Source organism: Vicugna pacos, chromosome 11 (genome assembly GCF_048564905.1).
Source record: "Vicugna pacos chromosome 11, VicPac4, whole genome shotgun sequence".
In the NCBI taxonomy this organism is placed as follows: domain Eukaryota; kingdom Metazoa; phylum Chordata; class Mammalia; order Artiodactyla; family Camelidae; genus Vicugna; species Vicugna pacos.
The window spans coordinates 29,341,610-29,348,384 of NC_132997.1; the positions used below are offsets into that span (position 1 = coordinate 29,341,610).

The following is a 6,775-nucleotide window of genomic DNA, read 5'->3' on the forward strand; positions in this document are numbered from 1 at the left end:
GGTTCTCAGCATGCCCCCCAGACAAGAGAGGCTTAATCTTGGGTGACTGTTTAAAAAAAGAAAAGAAGAAGTGTCATCTCATTTCACTTTGTGGGAATTATTTTTTAATTATGTTTTATTGGGAAATTTCCCAGAAACATTCGATGAGAAACTAGTCTGGAAGAAGACAAACAGGACAGGCCTAACAGAGCCAGAGTTCTTTTCAGATACTTCGTTTTGCAGACCAAGAATGCAATGTGTAAATCTTCTTTATGGTTTTATTATGGTATATAAATTATGACATTTTAGGTGAAGCCAATAAAGCCAGCATGGACAAGAAGGTCAGTTTCTTTTTTTTAAGCTTTCCATAGGTAGTATAATTTAAATAATCCTATGGTAGAGTTTCAACGCCTCCAACTGAGCACTGTTGTTTACGAAGTAAGAACAGTAATCCTCATGTGAAAACGTAGTATTGCTACCCTAGACAGCAGATGGTGTTCTTAAATACACAGGCAAAGTCTAAGGTCATAAGGAACTAACAATTAACCAGAAATACGATCTGTCACAGTCGTTTAATGGGTAACCTACCAGATATTCACCACTTGTATTATCATGAATGTGGGGAGGCAAGTTGTCAAACTTCAGAGCGGTTACACAATCGGTTTAGAAATATTGTAATTATATTCTTGTTTCAGCCTCCGGTGAAGCCAGCAAACCAGAAAGAAAGTGAAATTCAGTGTGATTTCCTCACAATATTGCTCTCTGTTGCCCGCTTTGAAAAATACTTGACTGAATCAGATCGCACAATTTCATAGCTATCCCTGAATACAACTGGCCTCCCCAAACTAACACTGTCAAAATTTTGGATTTTATACTGCCAGTGTGGGTTGTTTGGAGACCACTTTACCTTATCGGAGGCATCATTTTTGCCCCTGCAGATTTTGTAGCGTGAAGGTGATGAGGAAAGATTTGGGGGAGAGCTAGGGAAACAATAGTGGGAGAAGGGGCCTTGAGCTGGGGGTGGGGGCCCGCGGGAAGTGTAGTCGAAGACTTGCCAGTAAGTCATGGACACTATTAAAATACGAAAGTGGGCTCAGTTTCGCCTGTAAATCAAATATGAATACATCAGTAAAGTAAGAGCTTTATTCCTACAGCCCAGTTCCTGGTGAGTGTCTTCCAAGGAGAGTTCGCCACAGAGAATGTGTGACCGGTTTCCATCTGAGTTAGGGCTTTTGAGGATGAGGAACTGAATTCTAGACTCACTCAAAGGCAGGACGACCGACAGGGCATCACCCAAGTCTGACTCACAAAGAACCCACAGCTGGGTTAGGACTGGGGACAGTGAACCTTGGCCCGGAGGCCGGAACTCCAAAGTGTATCCGAGAGTGGTAACTCCAGCCGTTGTATCAACCAGTCTGAAAAACAGCATCTGGAAAAGCGAAAACACCCGCGGTGCCCCAGGTGAATAGAAGATGAACAATGAAAAACAAGGTCCGGAGGTCACTGGCTAGTCAGAGTAAACACGTGGGTGGATTCCAGGCCTCAGACAAAAAAAAAAAAAAAAAAAAAAAAAAAAAAGCCTGTTCTTAAAGAACAAAAACCATTCTTAAATTTCCCTGCTGTTGGATTTGGTGAGGACGTCTGAATCACTAAAAGTGCAGGCTAATAAGGACGTTTTTCTTATACAGTTTCACACGTTTAAATGTTTATTTACATTTCTCCAAATTTAAATTGAATAATGAAAGCACAGCCCCTGAGGGTAGACTCCCAATTCGAGACCTTCATCTGTAAGCTCAAGTAGCTGTATTTTTCCATGTGGCCAGGACTCCTGCTGAAACTTCCAGCAGTCCTCAGAAAAGCCATTGAGATACCCTTGGGTTGAATGAATGAGAACTTTCTGGAGAGCGGAAGACTGGTGGAGGTCCAGCTGGAAAAACATATGGCAGCAGAGGCGGAAAGAGTGCTTCAGGACCGGGAGGAGCTTTATTAAAAAAAAAAAAAAAAAGTCTGGAGGCTCAAGGCAGCCGTTACAACCGAAGATCTCACTAAGCATGATGGATGTTCTTACTTCTAGGACTGCCTCCAATTTACCTGGCCGGCAGCCAGCACCGCATCCTCAGGCGCCCCTGGGATGGTGCCTGGGAGGAGCAGCACCCCCACACCTACCTCCAAGGCCAGGGTTCCGTGCCTGCGTCCCCCCCCAGCTCCCACCCTGCACCCCCACCCCCAGTGGAGCACAGGAGGTGGCAGCTCATTGTGTCGTCCTGAAGGAAAGCAAAGGTTGCAAATCACTGTAGATTGTTTTACAATAGGTAGGTCAGGAGGGAAAATGACTGGTAAATTCTTGTCTTAACCACACAGGAGCACAGTACATTTTCAAGCTGTGTAGTGACATAGAATGAGGTCAAGGAGCAAAACCAGGCAGCCTGAGTTTCAGACCAGGACGCCAAAGGAGAGGACTTCGAGACATAAATGCACAGGTTTGACGTCGGGGCCTCCCTGCCCAGTGTCATTTCCACGTTAATTCCTCATAATCATCATCTCTTACTGCTAATAGCCATTTATGTCTGTTACAGAGCTCTAAAAACATTTTATATGGAAAGCCGCTGAATCCCTTAGAAAAGAGAGAAATGAGGAGGCCATTATTCAGAATTATTTAAGAAAGTACAACCACTTTATATAAAGTCTGTAATTTACCAGATCATTAAAAAATAGTAAGTTTCTCGAGCATACTTACATGGTTTTAGGTCTTTAAAAATGTCACCAACACATTCTTTTTAAAGACGCGCAGATTGTATTGGAAAGGTAGACACGGGTACCTCTTTTTATCCCTAACCATGGCATCCATAACGTAACCAAAGCTGACACCACGATTTTTCTTCAGCTGATAACACTGTCTGCCTTTCAGCTTCTCCGATGAATGTGTCACCACCATTTTCCTTAAGCTGTGGCAACTGTAAAAGCAGCATTTACTGCTGTCGCAAAGCCAGGGCCTAGGTTTATCACCCAGGCATCAGGGCAGGGACCCTTCCAGTTCTCTTTGTCCATGTGCACACGCCTCCAAAGCAGGCATTCTCCTTCCTGGACGGAGGAAGGCCAATAGGTCAGATACACACACGCCACGCTGATAAGTTAATGTCATTAACTTACGATAAAAAAGCAAATCACAGCCCTTTATGCTTAGGTTGTGTTTTTCCTCTTAGGAACTCAAAACAAAAACCAGTATGACCAATGTGTCCTATGTAATTATTAGATATGATTAAAATATATTTTTAAATAATGTTAGGTAGTCATGTTATTGGTTCAGAATGCACTTTCCATCCATCTGGCCAAAGAGGGGAGACTGTCTGGGTTTGACGGGGAAAGGCTTTGAAACCCCAGCATTTTCTAAATATCCAGAGAGAACCAAGTCATTTCTTAAGGAAAGCTCTCCTCTTTGGGGGCGTGAGGAGGCAGAGACAGATATGGGCTGGAGACCGGCTAAATGTTTGTTCTTTTTACCAGTCGCAGGGTCCCAGCTTCCCCTGGGCTGCCGGCTCTAGGCCACACAGTGCTGAGCTCCGGATCCCTGTCTGTAGCCTCTCTGCGGTTTTAAGTCATGTTGTGTGATAGGTGGCAGTTCTGCATCTGCTGCCACCTCACTGTGTGAACACAGGCAGGTGGCTTCCCTGTACCTTGCTTGCTTCTGTAAACTGACGTAATAACAACCATAAAACCCTGTGACAGACAAAGGTGAGATTTACCAATGTGTGCAGAGACCACTCAGCCTGGGTAGATATCACCCAGGACCCGGAGGCAGAGAGCCCGAGTTCTTATTCCTGTGCTCCCACTTTTACCAGCTGTGTGATCCTAGGTAAGTCACTTACCCTTTCTGTGCCTCATTTTCCTTACCTGTAAAACGGGCATAAAACCTATACTGACGGCAGAAGTTGACAGGCGGAGTAATTGACCCAAGACTCTATAAACACTGGCTGTTACTGTGTAGGTACTTCCAGACAAGGCTGAAGCAGGCGCTTGATCTAAAACCGACCAGTTCTTCTGGCTCCCGGGGCCAGACTTCAAGATCTGACTTTAGGAACAGCCTCTGCTACTCAGCATCCTTCCACACCCACCACTCCAGGAAGCAGTTCTCACCAGAGAGCCGGTGACCTCATTGTGACCATCTCGAAGACACTCTTATCTCTGATCCTTTCTGAGTCATCCGCCACTGTTACTCCTTGAGTTTTTTTCTCACTTTAGCTCTTGAAGTAATATCCTGGACCTGTTGAATTTATAGACGTTAAGAACTTGAGAAGTCCCGTGACTGTGTTTTGTCTGTTCTCCGCCCCCCCACCCCCCGCCCCGCCGTGTCCTCCAGGCTGGAGGGCTCAGCACACAGCGCACCGTGGACGCTCAGTGGACGGCTGCAGCCCTGCCTGGAGCTGTGACGTCCGGGCACTTCCTCACCTCTGTCCCTTTGCGTGACCTTCCTGACACCTGAGCCCTGCTGCTCTTCCTGGAATCTCTTTAAGATCGCCTGAGTTGTCATCCATCCTTCGCTTCATCTGAGACCTGAAATTCCTTACCGTTACCGTCTAAATTTCACTTTATTCGGAAAACAGGCTTAAGAATCAAGCCCCCCGAACATCAAACACACACACAGTTCTGAAAACAACTCCTCTTGGAATGTACCAGATGCCTTTTAACAAGGGAATCGGATGCCCTGAGAGGTAGAAATGCAGAAAATGCATTTAAAAACTAAAGTTGCTTTCTCACACAGTCAAGTAGGACAACTGTGGGTTCCGTCCCGCCCTAAATCCCCACTGTCACACGTCTCAGCTTAGGGCCACTTCAGCGGGACAAAGGCTGTGCACCATGAGAATCAAGGTTAATTAAAATATTCACTTATAACTGTTACAAAAAAAAATCAGACCTCCCCTTAAAGACCCAGACACATTTTCTGAAGTCAACTGATTTTTTTAAAAACTACCCATTATTTTGGATTGTTCACACCATTAGACACAATTGGCTTTCTGACACTTCTAGGGACCCGTGAAATATACTAATTGATATTTTAATCTTCATTTCTTTTAAAATCAGAGGGAGAAAATCATATCATGATAGTGGATGTAGAATAATTAATTCGGTCTAGGTTGTAGTTGTCTCTGTGCCACTGCAGCTGTAGGGAATAATTTTTTAATGTGTTTTTTCTTTTTTAATGGAGGAAGGGGCCCACAAAGGCAAAAATGCCCGCAGCATTTCCAAGAACCACAGCAGTCTTCACACAGCCCTGCTACTGACACCTCATTTTGTTTAGGCTCGTGTGTTCGTAGTAAGTATTCCTGGAATATTTTGATATTTTCAGTATATCCATTGCCCAAGACTTAGTCCTTGGTTTTCTAGTTTTTTCTATTTATACCAACCCCTCAGAGGCCTCATGCATTTCATTGCTTTTGTTCACTGTCATATATGACTTCGACCCCCCTGCCCAACTCTAACTTGCACCTTCCAAGCTGCCTCCTGGCCATTTCCACTCATGCATCTCAAGGCCAACCAGCATGCCTTCCCCTGAGCTCCTCCCCCGCCCCCCCGGCCCTCCAGTCCTGCCACTCTGTTCTCCTGTCTGTTAGACGTACGACCAAGTTGTGGTCACTGAGGAGCCAGCCTTGGGCTCGGCTCCTCCTTCACCCCCTTGTCTGGAGCCCTCCAATGCAATGGGTCTCCTGGTGCCCACTCTGGCCTCCTGTGACCAAAACCGCTCCATCTCCCAATGTCCACCCTCTTTTCTTTCCTCATTTTCGGCTGGGCTCATTGCCCTAGTTGCTGGTCACCGACCCGTGCCTTCTTGGGCCCCATTCCCCAGCCTCCCTTGCAGTTGCTTATACCCAGCCATGTGCTTGAGTTCTGGCCTTCAGTGGGTGGCAGTGGTGTGTGTCACTTCTGGTGCTGGCCCACAGGAACCTCCCTGGCCAGTTCTCCATGCTCGTTCCCCCTCCACTGCTGGATGCTGACAAGTGGGAAGATCTTGGAAGTCAAGTGTCCAAGATGACAGAGGCACAAGATAGAAGAAACTTGGGTCCCTCAATCACTGCCTGGAGAACCTCCTGCCAATCAAGAACATCACTGTGGGCCTTCTGTGAGTGAGGTAAACTTCTGTCATGTTTGAGCCCTGAATCATTCAGGGGCTCCAACAACACAAGTACTGACTGACAGAGATGGCAGGAGCAGAAGACTGAGTTTCCCAGCTTCATGTGCTAAGTGTAGCCGGGTAACTAAATTCTGACCGCTGAGATGTAAACAGAAGTATTTTGTGTGACTTTGCAGGAGGCTGCTTACAGGAAGCTGACTTGGATGGGATGGGAAGCCCTTTGTCTTCCTTTTGTTTCCCCTTTGGTGCTGTCTGGAACTCAGACACAGCAGCAGGAATTGCAATGGCCAGCCCGCCGCCTTGCAGATGGAAGTCATTTGCCAAGACAAGGGAGGAGAGAGATGGGAGAGACTAGGTTCCTGATGGGCGCGTAGCCGCTGGACCAGTCACGGGCGTCTGACCCCTCTCAGAGCACTTTTACATTAGAGGAATCTCCTGTTAGCCCGCTCTTTTATTTGAGGCCTGATGTATCAAGTTTTCTTTTTATGAATCACGCTTTTGGTGTCAAATCTAAGAATTCTTTGCCTAGACTTAGCCCTCAAAAATATTTTTCTATGTTTTTGTAACTGTTTTAAAGCTTTGTTTTACATTTAAATTCATGATCCATTTTGAGTCAGTTTTTGCATAAGGCGTGAGGTTAAGGTGGAGGTTCATTGTTTTCGCCTGTGA

The 6,775-nt window shown here is 45.9% G+C and overlaps 1 long non-coding RNA gene across 1 annotated transcript; it reads right to left on the reverse strand.

The window, feature by feature from the left end:
- Window positions 1–1,603: 1,603 nt before the first annotated feature.
- On the reverse strand, window positions 1,604–3,964 carry LOC140699726 (uncharacterized). Its single transcript, XR_012077972.1, has 3 exons — window positions 3,871–3,964; window positions 2,717–3,060; window positions 1,604–1,960 (listed from the first exon to the last, which is right to left on the reverse strand). It is a non-coding gene; the product is annotated as an uncharacterized lncRNA (long non-coding RNA).
- Between the last annotated feature and the right edge of the window lie 2,811 nt (window positions 3,965–6,775).